Consider the following 15,305-nt stretch of genomic DNA (forward strand, 5'->3'; position numbering starts at 1 on the left):
CCTTTTGTGTGCATGCACATACTTAATTCCAAAGTTAACCCTACTTTATCTCGTTTAGGAATGGAAGCAGAGAAAAGACCAAACAAAGCAAAACACAGCTGGGAGACAAGGCAGCAAATCAAAGAAGCAGCAGACATAACTTTAGACAGCATGCATGAAGACACATAAGTTTTAAGCACATTTATTTTTAACACAACCCAACATATCACACAATGGAAGACACTTTTTGCAATAACAAAGCCTGCCACAACACAGGAATTTCATGGGGATGGGAATCCAAACTTTGCTTTTCCCTCTGCCTGCATTCCGTGAGCACGGCACACCACTTAGCTGGTTTCATAGAATGGTTTGGGTAGGAAGAGGCCTTTATGACCATCCAGTTCCAACCCCCTGCTACAGGCAGGGACACCTCCCTCTAGACCAGGTTGCTCAAAGCCCCATCCAGCCTGGCCTTGAACGCTTCCAGGGAGGGAGTATCCACAGCCTTGCTGGCCAACCTGTTCCAGTGTCTCACTACCTTCATAGTAAAGGATTTCTTCCTGACATCTAGTCTAAATCTACCCTCTTCCAGTTTAACACCATTTCCCCTCATCCTGTTGATGCATGCCCTTATGAACGGTCCCTCCCCAGCTTTTCTGTAGGAGAGAATTCTGGCAGTATGCCTCATCCCTTGCATACATAACACGCTCTCCCTTAACTCTTCACCCAAGAGGAACCTAATCCCTGGATACACAGGAAGAGAGTGTCACCACACAGGTACGGAACTACACCACCACTGAAGCACTTAATGGCTTCATCATACAGTTGATTTAATAAGAGTTATCGTCTTCTCCCAGTTGAAACACAATTCAGATAAATATTAGACAAATTCAGAGTACTGCCTCCATGCTCAGCACAAGAAATGCATTTGGTTTCTTATGTCTACCTGCATGGGACGAGGGTGCCTAACTAGAAAAGACCACGCAGCTTATTTCCAGCTCTCCGTAGTGCAAAGTTCCTAACATCACATGCAGTTTAGCTGCTGCCCAAAGAACACCCCCACCCCTCATCTGACCGCCTGCACACACGTTACTAGGAACAAAACAGATAGATGTTCTGCACATCTCAAGTCGTGAGAAGAAAAAAAGAGACAACTGCTGCTTTATCTCGAAAAGAAGCCTGCTTGGTAGGTCTAAAACCCACTGAAGATCCCCTAACTCGTGGGCGATTACAGTCAAAGTACTCATTGTAAGTTTGTCCCAGCAAGCTTGTTACCGCTGAAAGCTTACTACAGGCATCCACAAAGAAGAAAAAAGGCGTTAAGAAGAGCATCGCCAACCCAAAGACTAACGTTAGCGTAGGGATGGCAGAACGCACAAAGGGCTCCTTTTCGATACCGAGTCCCACAAGCAGTCGGATCGCACGCCTTTCGCTCGCAGACCCCGAAAGCGACAGAAAGGCGTGCTGCTGTCGGGTCTACGGGAAGGCTGAGCAGAGCAGCGCACAGCCGCACGGAGCGCAGCACCCCTCGGCCGGGCAGAGCGGCAGAGCCACCGAGGACGCACCGACGGCTGCCGCCCCGCTCGCTGCCTGCTCGGCAGCAGTCGTTCGCCCGCTATACTTCTCCCGTTTTGTCACCCCGACGGAAATCACAGCCGCCCTTACCTGCCCCGCTTCCAGCGGGAGCCCCACAGCCGCCCGACAGGAGGGCTCCTACCTTCCGCAAGCGGGGTCGATGCTCTCCCCCATAAGCGTGGCGGCTCCCCGAGACAGAGACCGGGGAGCCGTGACGGCTGGGTTTAGCCCGCTCGCGCTTCCAAGTTGCTTTCCTTTCCCCCTCTCGGCAGCGCTCGGAGATGGCTCCCTCCGGCCGTCCCCTAAGGAAGCAGCCCAAGAAGTTGGGAAGAGCGACCGCGCCGCGGATGCGTGCACGCACAGCCCAGAGGCTGGAGCAGCCTCCCAGGGCCGGCCCTCAGACACAGCCCCGGGTTTCACGTTTCATTGGCGGCTCCGGAGGAAGCCAGCCGCCTGCCCGCACACCGCCGGACGCGCCGCATCCCACCGCCAGCATCCCCTGCAGGGCTCGGACACGGCCGGAGCTACTCACCGCCGCTGCCTGGCTCAAAGGGAGTTCCCTCTCCTGTGACACGCATAGGAGACGGCAAGCGGATGCCAAACACCGTCACCCGAGGCAAATTTCTTCCCCTCCCACCCACCCCAAGGGTTTTTTTCTGCGTACAGTCCCTCTAGTTAGCTAGACACGCTTCAGTGGCTGTGACCCATCTATTCTAAGCAGCCTGCAGCTCTGAGCCGTGGAACAAGAGAGCTTCAACCCCACACAGACCAGACAGAGGTCTCCTTGGGACTGGTACACTCAAAACAGCGTGCATTCTATGCAGGCTCGACTGATTCAGAAGAATTTACTGATCACAGTACTTTTAGAAAGCACAGCACGACACCCCCAAGCCTGAGCAGGGGTCTACGTACTACAGCACACCTATGGCAAAGCCTGGCCCACTTCCAGCCACACAGCAGGCAGAGCTGGGGGTGGAGGAAGGTTACTGAGCAGAGCTGACAAGTCTATAGAGGAACCTAAAAAAAGCCTTTATGCTCTACCCAAATTTCAGCTGTGGTGCATATGGACAGACCTGGACAGACACACAGACTTCCCTCCTGCTACTCACCTCTCACAGTTCTGCTGGTCCCAGCTCCAACCCCCACCCCCAGCACAGCAGCACTAAAAAAATCCCAACTACTACAGGAATTAGTCACAGCCTTTTGAAGGCAAGCAGTTCCCTAAGTTCCACTGGACTAGGAAGTTCTTTAATAAGTTATGAATATTTATATACTGCAACATGCAATAAGCTACAGCTTGCAGCAGGAATACCGCTGTTGTGGTATTCCACTGAGCGGCTTCTGCTTCTAACACAGAAGTGTGTCCACGTGTCTGGTTATCCAAAGTGGATCTGATGGCTGCAATTACAACTTTTTCCCCCCTCCTATTCTTGGCAACTGAACTTCCAGCACAACTTGCAGCTACACTCAACATCTGTGCATTTCCTAAGTGTTCTGGTTCACATAGGTGGGACTAATGCAGAACTCAAGAAGTGCACATTACAGAGGTAGTCAGAGGGGGGGGATCCACAGTATTTCCTTTCAAATAAAGCCTTTTCTTCTTTTCCCTTCTGCACAAGTGCTCAGAAGAACACAGTGTTTACTTTGTATTTCAGTATTCAGCAGTGAACATCTCCTCGTTCTAGAAGAGCCCAAACACTTTTTTAATCTAGCCTACTTCCTTCACGTCTGGGCTGTTGAGTCTAGAGTTGTACCCAAAACATTCTGAAGAACAGATGAGATTATACCGGACACACAGAAGGAAGCTGATTCAACCATGGCCTGACTGATGGCCACCCACACGTGAGTGTGCCAAGTCCTATTAACACAGTCTTTAGAACTGGAAAGCTGTCAGGAGCCACAGAGTAGAGCTTTAATAGATATAGTGGGAATCTGTGGTGACAGATCAACACAGAAAGAGGAAAACAAGACAACAGGTCAGGTACATAAAACAAAACTTTTCAACTAATATTCTTGTTTCAGCCTTCAGCAGCTGCAAGATTTGAGTCTTTCACAAGACTGTTGCCAGGATCTCAGATTAGAACTGCTTTTTATGACACTTGGCTTTAATTTCCTCAACTCCTCCAATATCTGAGATTAGTTTGGAATTAGCCCTTACTAGCATAAACAGACTTCTTTCTCAGCCATAAAGCAAATCTGGGCTTGCTGGGCAGGCAGAAGGGTAACTGACCCTGTGCCCTCAGTCAGAAATACAAAGCAGAAGGACATGCAACCCTACAAGGGATAGCAGCACACAGCAAGGAGTAAAAATAAAACTCTGCAGCAAATCTTTAGTGCTCAAAGTAACAATTCAAAACAACTCTCGACCTGTTGGCACAGAACATTTTATCCCTGAACATTTTACTTGTTTCTGTATAGGATAAATCCTTCTGATCACTGCATCCCATGGGTTGCCTTCCAAAGTGGCCGAAGAATATTTTGCAGAGCCCTCAGTGCCATGAAAAAATTACTATTTTGTAAATAGAACTAACAGAAAGAAGGGAACCTTCCTAGAAGCTGAAATTCCCTCACAGGTAAAAGTCGTTTTTCCCCTCATCCATGTTGGGAATGCTGACAGTGCAAAAAGTATTCCTTCCCTTTAAAGTGAGACAGACCCATACTGCAGCACTTCTATTCTGCCATGCATTCCATAAACTTCTTCAGCTGTCCATTTTGCAGCTGCAGCAGCCTAGCGTTGAAATGGACTTCTGTCACAACAGAAAGCGCTTGGTGCACAATCTTTGCACAGTTTGTTTTATGGGGAGAGATATCATGCAAGTCGGACCAGAAAATGCTTTGCGTGTCGAGCTGGCAGGAATGTCTGCCCCAAGACACAACACAGGGCAGACCCTGCCAACACAGCCCACCGTGCTCACTTCCCCAGCACCTTCATCATGCTTTGGATTCAACTTCTACTCCCCTCCTCTTACGCATTATTTCTTCTCTTGGCCTCATGCAGCAGCTCCAGGTATTTTATGCCTTCAAGTTACACAAACTACTTGAACATCATACTTGGTGTTAGTTGATATCAAGAAATTGGAGAAGTTAACAACATGGAGGTCTGACTTGCTTAGTTAAATCAGTTTATCAGCAAAGTCATTGTCAACGTGAATGATTCCAACATGGATCAAAAACTATTTAGTCTCTTCTTTCCAGACTAGTATCTTGGAGTCCTGAGATGTAAGTCATGAGCTGTGCCTTCAATTAAAAAACATTGATAGGTACTATGTGGAATCTGAAGAGGTTGAAACATGTGCTGCTCAATGGCCCAAAAACCTAAGATCATTTTAACATTGTTATTACTGTTTTTTAACTGGTTAGTATAAACTTATGGTCTTTTTTTCTTCTCAGATGAGGTCCTTAACATTTTCTGTAACTTAGAGCAACCTAAGAAAGCATAACACCCTACTTGCAGAACAACCAATAACAAAGATTGTCTTCTCAGTGATATTGTACTCTATCTCAGCACCTACTGCAATGAAAACATTGTGCTACTATACTCTGATATTCAAAAAACACACTATAGGAACACAAGATCTCCAGCAAGAAGAAAACTAAGGGTAAAAAATGTGCAGATGCATTTAATACACACGTGCAAACATGCAGGTAGAACTTAATAGTGCAGTTATGATCCTGGCCCAGCAATCTTCTCAAGTCTCCAGGAAGTAAAGACGTTTTCACATACACCAACAGCAAACAGGAGCTCCACTTGCATCACCTCCAAATAGACTAGATGGAAAAATAGAAACACCCACCCTGCAAAACAGCACTAAACTTATATGGGAAAAGCAGCACCCCCACACTGACCTGACTGCAGGAATAAATACGTAAGAGGTAATGAATTTAGCACAGTTATGCCAACAGGTAAGGAGCTCAGTAAAGCATCTTCAATGAAGCTATAGAAGCATTACTGCATCTGTATTTCAGTTGGCTTGGCTTTCATTAGTGAGCACGTGTGACGAGCAAGCCAAAGTAATAACAGAAACAAAGAACTTTGTTTCATGTTACTGAAGGATTATTTTAAGGAGTGGATCACCAAAGAGGACTGCTAAAATGCCTTAACTTCATCCAAGAGAGTCACTGGGTCAAGACTGCTGCCATCAAGACTTGGGAAATGCTGTGCTCAGCTCTAAGGGACTGTGCAAATCATGCATATCTCACCTTTCCACATGCATCCCCCTCTGGGTGCCTTCTATCAAGTCTCACTAACAGCTCTTGCTGCACTCCAGCTTTTGTATGCATGTTATTTCTCAGTACTGCAAATCAGGTCTTAGTACCTCCATCATAGGATGCAGAATTAAACTAGCAGGAAAAAAGGCCAGAAAAAAATAGCAGTGATGAGATTCCACTGATATTTCCTGGTTGCTAGCCTGGACCTCTTCCATCTGTGAAAACAGGAAAAAAAGACAAACTAGCAAAATCATATGGATTTAAATGGAACAGACTGCACAGAGTCCTCACTACCACCCTGCAGCAGAGGCCAGCTAGGAGCCCTCAGAGTATCAGAGATTTCAGGGATGAGCACAAACTTTGCAGCACTGTAATACAGCAATGAGAGCTCAAACAAACACAGCTACAGCTCCCTGCTCCATCCAGAGAGCTGATGGAATTGTTCAACGCTGACAGCTGCTCCACATCTACTCTGCTTCACTCATTGTTTTGGGAGCTGTCAGAATCGCCCAGTTAAGCTCCTCAGATTCCAACAAGAGATTCAAGTGACAGATAGCTCCAGCAACAGGTTCAATAGTACAGGAATACACGTCAGTGCAATGTCAGCCTTTTCTCTTCAATTCCTCTGCACACAGCTAGAGGTACTACAGACATTCCTGTATCTCAGATAGTCACACTCTAAATGGCTCAAGAGCTCTCTGTGGTATTTTAATTTCAGTAGTAAAGCAAAATAAGGCTTCCATCTTCATAGCCCTGGTTTGCCACTCCGCTGATGTCCTTCTGACCAAACATAGATGGAGACCACTGTGTTATCCATTACACCAGTGCCCCTCTGGCATCTGCCCATTCCTCCCATTCACAAGCTGTTTTTAAGATCATCTGATGGACCCAGAGGACTTTGTTACATATTTTATGTCTTCCAGGTGCTTGATAAAGATCTTTGAGCAGAAACAGCTACAATTAGCTCTCAGGTTCCTCTCTTGCAAAAGTTGGATGGGTTCAGATACTCAAATGAAGCAGCCTACCTGAATACCTGGCCACGGATATAAGGCTGTTGCACGTCTCCTTCAGTTTTGTGAGCATTTTCTGGAACCCAATACATGTCTGATAGGCTGCATACTCCAAGTTTTTAACTCCAGAAATTTGATATAAGGTAAATGGAGTGGCAAGTGACCTCCTTCTCTAGTCAGGCAGCCATAAACACAAAAAAACAACCCTTTTTTGTTCCAATTACAGACAATGAATTCCACTTTATCCAAACTCATCTTGCCCACCCAAGCCCTTTTATCCATCCAAATAAAACCACACACTAAACAGACATTGAGGATCAAATGCAAGAGAAGATGAAGCGGTTACTGTGATTAATGTGGGCTTATTTGCCTTTGGTGGTGGTTTTCTTTGTTGTGTATTTTTAATAAATGCATGTTGTTTGTTGAGGGAGTCGTGTTTGTCTCAAGGCCACACTCATTCCTATAGCCCATCTACAGAACTAGGAAAGCATAGCATGAAGGTCCAAACAGCAGCACATTGCTGCACTAACATGACAATGGAGCTCAAAAAGACAGAGGAGAATAATCTGTTCCAGACTGTTAAACCATTCCTTGCACAAAAAGCATGCTCAAATCAGTCCTGTAACCAGAATATTTTGGTAAACATTGACGTTAAGAAAACCCACTGTTACTACCCCCGTCCCAAATGGTATCTCTGGCAATGGGAGCTTCGGGATATTTTTATTGTAGTTGCAATATGTCCCCCATTAACTTCTCAAGCACCTACCTGGCAATTCTCAGAATGGAGACATGCCGTGAGTGATCTAAGCAGAGAACAGGATCCAGCCCAAGAAAAGCAATGAGCTAGGGGCCATGAGACTTGAGATCAAGTCCAAGTTCCTGCCAGCCAAGCAAATCTGGGCAACCCATGCTGCTATTCTGTGTCTTTCTTTCTCCTCCCCCACTTTTAGCACATCTGTTTCAAGTTAAGCTCTCCAAGACAATGACTCTCTGTTGCTTCAGTGCCCAACATGTTGTGCCTCCATTAGGAAGCAACAAAAGCCTTATATGCCTAAGGTGGCTGTTCAATAGCCCAGCCCAGTTCTTAGAGATTCTGGCACAGTATTTTGTGTTTTCTGATGTAGAGGAACAGGATGAAGTCACCCACTCACTGCGATGGAAGTTAGGAAGAACTTACACTGTGAAACTCATTTTGTCAGATAAGGATATGCACCTAATGTCATTTACAGCAGCTGTACAAAGCACAAGTAAATAATATCCCTATTGTTACAGGGAGAAAGGCAACATATTTAGAGTTTACAACACTTAATGTTATTGTTTAAGTCATTCAGACAAGCAACATCCAAAATCTGTTAGTTAAATAACATTAAATCAAGAATATGCTTCATTTCAATAAATGAGTTCCCACACTTCCATAGGTGCCATAGCCACCTACTCACTGTATGTGATCCGCAGGCAATGAGGGAACTAAAAAAAATTGAGTAAGGACGTCAGGAAGATAAGGATTCAGGTTATGTACCAAACTGTGCATAACACAAACACATGAACCAAAGATGAACCTCTCCATCAGGTAAAACCAGCTCTGAGACACACACAAGAGGAGCTGAAAGCACATTAGAACGTACCACAGCTGAAATGCACAGCGTAATATGAAGGTGCTTATTACAAGCCACAGAACAGAACACCACCAGCATCCCAGTGCCACCACTGCTGAGCATCACTCACCATACAGGAGAGCTTCCCCATACAGACAGCTGCCTCTGGGGAGGTGGGGACCATTTTTAAGGCTGAATAATAACCGTGCCCATCCTACAACACAACCTCATGGCCATTTATGCACTCCAGATGAACTCAGGCAAGAAAAAAAAAAAAGGTGAGCACTACCAGGTCCTGAATCAAATGACAAAGGATATCCATAATGTTGACCTCATGGTGCTTATCCTCATTTTGCCTGAAGTTTCTGTATTCCACAACTGTGCAATGGCACCACAGCTGCATACATAGTGCTGGGTAGGACTGGGACACCTCCTCTCAAACTGTTCTTCCCTGTAGTTGATTTACTTGTGTTTTTAGGAATATTTTAAATCACCTTACCCACCGCTGCAGTTTTAGAGAAGCCAAAAGGGAAAATGCTTTTCACCACCTGAAGGCCTCTCTATACCAGGAAATGTTTTCAAGAATGGCAGCATTAATGTGGCATTGCCAGAATTAAGAAATACATGACTTGTAAAGAGAGCAAGCTAGGAGGAAGCTAAGCTTGGCTTCAGAGATAAAGCAGCAAAGCAAAATCCAGTACAAGTAGATCACATTTGGTTTTAGTAAAACGACTGCATTAATCAATTGGACTTTTGTTTAAAACTAGTAGAAATATAAAAATAACAAAACTTATCACAAAGTAGAAAATCCACTTAGCAGAATGATGGGAAAACTCCTTTGTCCTTCTCAAAGGTGAAGAAAACTATTAGCATTCATGTCACCAGAAACAGCCAAAAGGAAAACTGTAACAGACCACATAGTTGGCTTACTCTGCTTCTGCTTTTTAGTATTCAATTACAAATCTGAGTCCCTAGTCTCATTTTGCAAGTATCATGCAGGTGTCCCTTGAGGACCCAAGCTGAGAACTCAGTAACATAGTAAGGCTGCTTTTGTGAATATTTTCAGATAGTGTCTCTATCCTTCATGGGTTTAATGCAAACATTTTTTCTATTTTATGGTGGCAGTTCAAATGCCTTTCCTAACTACTTTCTGTGTTTGAGATTAAGTTCTGGGCTAAGCATGGGATGAATGACATGGAGCTGGTCATAGATGAATACAACAAGGAAGAGATGACATGGATAAAGACTACTTCATTGAACTTGTTTTTAAATAAAGTGTGACTTGAAGTATAATTGATTTTATAGTATGTGCAGAATGGCCACAACTCAAAAATAAACCATGCTTTTATATCCTATTCCATTTTAGTTGCAGAATTTTTTGGAAGCATCTATTTGCCTCTGGTGCTTTTACTTCACAGCTTCTCCATCAAATAAATAGATTTCATTTCACTGACAAAAGCAGGATGCAAAGACTCCAGTGGTTTTTGAGGCAGGGATTGGAGGCATTTGTCAAGCCCAGAAAAACAAAATGATTTCAATATTGGACAGGAATTCTTGAGAGATTTTTCAGAAACATTGCAAAGCCAAATTTGTTTTCATTCCTATTATATATATAAAATCATGAGCATGAGGAACAGAGAGGGTTTTAGTGACATGATAAAACATTTAAACTTCTCCTGGGGCCTACAGTATCACCAGGAACATTTTACTGTCTTATTTCCTTGCATTTCTTCATAGTCCTCCCTGGTATTCTCCCACTACCATCATTATTCTCTGCTGAAATTACAAGTTTGCTGCATTGAAACCACAGCATGCATTGCTACAACCCGTGTACCTACAACCTCTGCAAATGCATGAAAACCTTCCACGCCTGAACTGGTCCAGAATTGACGTAGCTACATTTCTTACACAGACTTACATCCCACTCTGGAAAATAAACGTATTAAAGCATGACTAACATTTCTCCACATGGTGACAAATGGCAAGTGCACACTGAGACAGCATTATACACTGATTTTTGCATTCATGGAGGGACTTCTAACCAGACATGGAAGGCCAAGCAGTAGGGTCATATTATCCCTCAAATACGGAAAGAAGGTCTATAGCTCCACATCCCTCTGTAGACCCTTAACGACACACACACACACACACACACGAGGTCTGCACAGAAGAGACTGCCCAACTCCGCAGGCCAACAAGGAGCAATCAGAATGATCTACTCCTGCCTTATTCAGACCACGTGCATTTACAGTTCAGCCAGAACTTATTGTAACATCACTTTCTACCAGTATTTTACCATTCCTGCCTCCAGAAAGCCATTCAGTCACCAAGCAGGAAGTACAACCACTGAAGGTGGGTTGAAGCCAAAGCCTATACCAATATCAATCGTTACCTAGAGTACAGTTATTCTCTATTTGCGCCATCCTCACAAGAGGACAGACCCAGTTCTGAGATTCAAACAAGTCATAATGTCTGGCAGTCCTGAATCAAAATGACTACTTCATATCCTTCAGCACATTGCCAGCACTCAGCCAATTGTTTCTGATACTGAAAAACAACCTTCTTTCCCCCAGAATCTCAAGCAAGGACAGCTGTTTACCTCATCAAGACAGGTCACCACTGGTTAACTTTCAGCTGCCAAGCACGAACATGTTCTACAATTATCTACATCATGCAAGCAATGCATTTTCCATTTGTGTGATAAAGCACTGAAGGCCTCATTAACTGAGAATACATACTGGTGACAGTTACAGCCTGAGGTGCTGAAAAACCTCACACTGGAGTTTCCCTTTTTGTCACAAACCTGACTAAGTTGTGCCAAGCTCCAGAAGAAAACAAATCTCACAGGCCCAGAAGCTGTGCAAGTTCTTAATGTTGAAGGATATTTAAGAAAGCCACACACAACAGCAGAGATACATTTCTGTAAGAAAATAAAAATATACAGCCTCATTTAACCTGAGATCTTTGTCTTTTATTGCGTCTCTGCACCACAGTGAGGTATTCTCTAACTTGCATATATGCTGAAAGATTTACACCCTTCCAGCACCCATGTCTGTACCTCAGCTTCACCACAAGATGCAAAGCATTATCTGATCCCATCTTCAGATGCATGTTGTTGAGCTAACCAGAGCAGAACTCCAGTGCACAACAGTGAGGACAGATGACAATTCTTGTGTTCTTGTACAACTACAAAGACTCTACAGCCTATACTATGATGAAATAAAAGCAGACAGCAGCTACTGGGGGGCTGTATCACTGTTAACATTTCCAGAAATTCAGTCTACATTGTGTGGAAGTTTTAAATAACAAATTACTAAACTCTATATTGTTAAAGAACCTTAAAGGTTTACACATTTATTTAAGGGATCAGAAATACTCTTAAGTGTACTGATAAATCTTAGAATAGTTAATGGCAAAACTTCATTCAAAACCTTGTAACATATGTGGGGGACACCTATGCCCCATGTTTTCTAGATCCTACAATCCATTCCTCACAGCAACAGCCTCAGCACAGTAGATAAATAATATGTATTAACAACAACAAAACAGAAGTGCTACAAGGAGGTGAGCAAATACTGGATGTTTATAAATCTGCCTGGGAAAGTGGAAGACCATTAGGGCAAGCTGTCTCAAGACATCACTTCCTTAAAGGAAAACCAATGGCTCAACATCCCTCCCAAATGTTACAACCACCTCCTCAACAGAGGCCACGTATTTTCTGCTGAACTTTCAGAGAAAAGTAAACATAGAAAACTACTTTAAATATGATCCTCATTTTTAAGACTGCTTCATTTTTCTGCTTTTTAGATCATTGTCAAGAGGAAAAGGATATTTCTTAACCATGTATATAGCACACTTATCAATCTCCAAAGTAGAAGAAGGTGAAGTGCTTTCGCCCTGAGGAACGTGGATTCCTACAAGGAGAAGTTACCTTCCTAGTGGGAATACAGCAGTAGCCTGCTCCAACAGCTGACAAAGGAGTTACTTAGAGCTTATTTTTAGCAATGGATGAAAACTCTTCAAACTCCCGAAGAGAATATTTTCCTTGGAGTTTCTTTATCCTCTTCCTTCCAGGTGCTTTTGTCAAGCACAGCAGGCAGAGATGAGTTGACCAAGCATGCTGACACTTGGCAGAAACCACTGAAAATTAAAGCAGCTTAGGAACATTGAATAGTAAATTCTGTTAAGTTGATCAATAGCTAAGATTACTGTCTGTGTGGCATAAATTCAATGTTACCACTCTGTTTTCTTTGCTACTCCATTTCAAACCACATTTGATTGAAAATTATAGTTAATACTACTCCTACCAAAAATATAACAGCATGAAGTTCCTTAGCAAAAAAAAAAAGGGGGGGGGGACATATCTCCTTTTTCTCCAGCAGAGACCATTGGCAGCACTTCCACAGTTCTGTTTTGTCTTTTTAATTTTATTCTTTGGCTTTTTTGCCTTTTGTCTCAGTCTTCATGGGCATTAGCAACACAATAGTCAAAATGAGCTTTGTCTTAACAAGTAAAAAACAATTAGGTGGCCACAGTTTCCTTTACATGAAACAGTCACACTAACATACTGTGTGCTACATGCTGCATTTACTAATTCAACCACACTCCATGCATATGCACACATCAATCACCCAATCCTGGGCCACTTGCTGGGTAGCTCTCCCACTTGTGTTTGCAACTACTCCTGTTGATAAATGACTTATCAAACTAGAAAGACTACACAAGTATCTACTAGATCAACCTCCAGGCCACTTTTTTTCTAAACCAGCAGTAATATTTCACCAGTGTTATTCAGCATTACTCAGCCCAGCACAGAGCTTCTACAGCAGTGTCAGCTGGTAGGGAAGCTGTAAACATTTAACTTCTGTGACCTACCTCTACAACAAGAAAGCCTCCTTACACTGCCATCACCACAAAGGGTACCTCCAGAATCAGCACAGATACCTGGTACTTCAGTCAAGCTGCTAGCATACTTAACTATGATTACTGCTATTGCTATCTCTACTTAGAGTGAAAACTGCAGTAAACTGAAAACTCTAATACTAAAGCTGTGGATACCTTGAATCAACTTGGAATCACCTTCTCCAAAGAGAGAACATTGAGTCTCACTTTTAAGAAAGGAAACAGGTAAACCAAATCTTTTCAAACAAAACTCTATTTCAGCATCATTCTGAAAGCCTCTCTAGATTGTGGTGCCACATCACAGCAATATATAGACATTCATTTGTAACACATGTGCATCAGTGCCATAGCAGGCATGGGCTGGATCAACAGCTCTTGAAAGGGTAGAATACAATGTAGAGATGAGGATTCCTCCGTGGAACTTCTTCACTTTCAATTCACCATATATAAAGTACCACACTGAGGCTGGTATTTACATAAAAACAAGTTTAGTGAGCCTGTATCTCGTATACCTGCTCACTTCACATGGGCTTCCAAAATTACATGCTCATTGCACCCATGTGACTGCCACTGCTCTTTTTTTCCAAGGTAAGTTTTGGAGTAAATCCTCACAAAGCAAGTGTAAGCAACTGGTAAATGAGGTCTGAAAATGTACCAAATGTTTCACAGCACAGCTGAAAACCATCTGAGCTGTCTGTGGGAGGCTCCCATAGAGCAAGCCCATGCTACAATAAACTGAAATGGAGCATTTCTTGCAGTCTCTAAAATAAGCTCTACAAGAGAAATGAGTCCAGAAGAAGATGGAAAAAGGCTCAGCAACTTTCTGGAAACAAAAAATCTCACACAAGAACCGTATTAAGAGTAGAATACAATGGAGCCCATGTACAACTGCAGTGTGTTAGCTGAAGGGTGCTAAACATTAAGGTAAAACAAAACACAGGCAACACACTCCAGTCAACATTAAGCTGTCTCATCAGCAGGGGAAGTCTTTACCACAAAGTTTGCTTTAGAGGGAAATAAAGCAATTTGAGCTATTTGGTGAAGATGAGACAGACTTCAACAAACACAACTAGAAGAACTTCTGCCAGCCAGCAGGTAGAAGTTGTAAATAAGTAAAACCTCATTTTAACATCTTTTGTTCAACACAAAGCTCAAATATTCACCAAGTCTATTGCTCCTGCTGAACAGTGGTCAACCTGGCTTATAAAAGAAATGAAAGTACTTGGTCCATAAAACAGGACTGGTTGTCCACCACATGCATTTCACTGGAGAACATGGTTGCCTTGCAAAAAAAAAAACATTTCTTTGGAAGCCTGCTAGAGCAGCCCCTTAAAGCACACCAGTTTATCTGATTGAGCCCTGTCTATCACTCCAATTGGTATAGGAAGATACAGCAATCCCAAGAGTAGAGCAAGGCTGTTTCTAAATCATTCCTTCTCATTATTTCCAAAATTATTAGTCCAACTTGCTTCAATTTTTATACATATATGCAGTGATTGCTACTTCAAGAAATTAGGTGGTCTTTAAGGCCCCCTCTCACCTAAACTAATCTATGAGTCTATGATTCTGTCATCAAGGGCTCCAGTTATGACACCCCAAAGTGTAAGTACAGAGTTTAAGACAAGGTATGTGATACAATGGTTCCTTGGAAAACAAGCATTTCAAGCACGCGCTCATCTGATTGTCACTGATGGTTGGTATCTACAGCTTTAATGGATTTCATGCCCAAGGAGGTGTGGATGCCCCATCCCCAGAGGCATTCAAGGCCAGGCTGGATGTGGCTCTGGGCAGCCTGGTCCAGTGGTTGGTGACCCTGCACACAGCAGGAGGGTTGAAACTGGATGATCACTGTGGTCCTTTTCAACCCAGGCCATTATATGATATGAGTTTATGATAATACCAGAGATATCCGGTAATCCTAGAAAAATAGCCATGGAGCAAACATCCCAGCAGAGACTTCTGTGAGATAACGCTCTATTTAGGAAACATCTTCCCTCTTGAGTACACTGTTACAAGTGCAGCTGTTGCCCAAGGA

General features: G+C 43.3%; 1 protein-coding gene across 4 annotated transcripts in view; it reads right to left on the reverse strand.

The window, feature by feature from the left end:
• ARHGAP24 (Rho GTPase activating protein 24) overlaps positions 1–15,305 on the reverse strand; it is a 193,980-nt gene that overhangs the window by 152,863 nt on the left and 25,812 nt on the right. Inside the window, exon 1 of one of the 4 annotated variants that reach the window (XM_025149795.3) lies at positions 2,664–2,755. The exons of 1 other annotated variant lie outside the window; for it this stretch is intronic. The gene's annotated coding sequence lies outside the window, so the exon portion shown is untranslated. Of the gene's footprint in view, positions 1–1,696; positions 1,758–2,086; positions 2,124–2,663; positions 2,756–15,305 lie in introns of those variants that run through there. 2 more of the 4 variants (XM_420552.8, XM_046941325.1) reach the window with 2 other exon arrangements.

The sequence above is a fragment of the Gallus gallus genome, chromosome 4 (genome assembly GCF_016699485.2).
Source record: "Gallus gallus isolate bGalGal1 chromosome 4, bGalGal1.mat.broiler.GRCg7b, whole genome shotgun sequence".
Classification (NCBI taxonomy): Eukaryota; Metazoa; Chordata; class Aves; order Galliformes; family Phasianidae; genus Gallus; species Gallus gallus.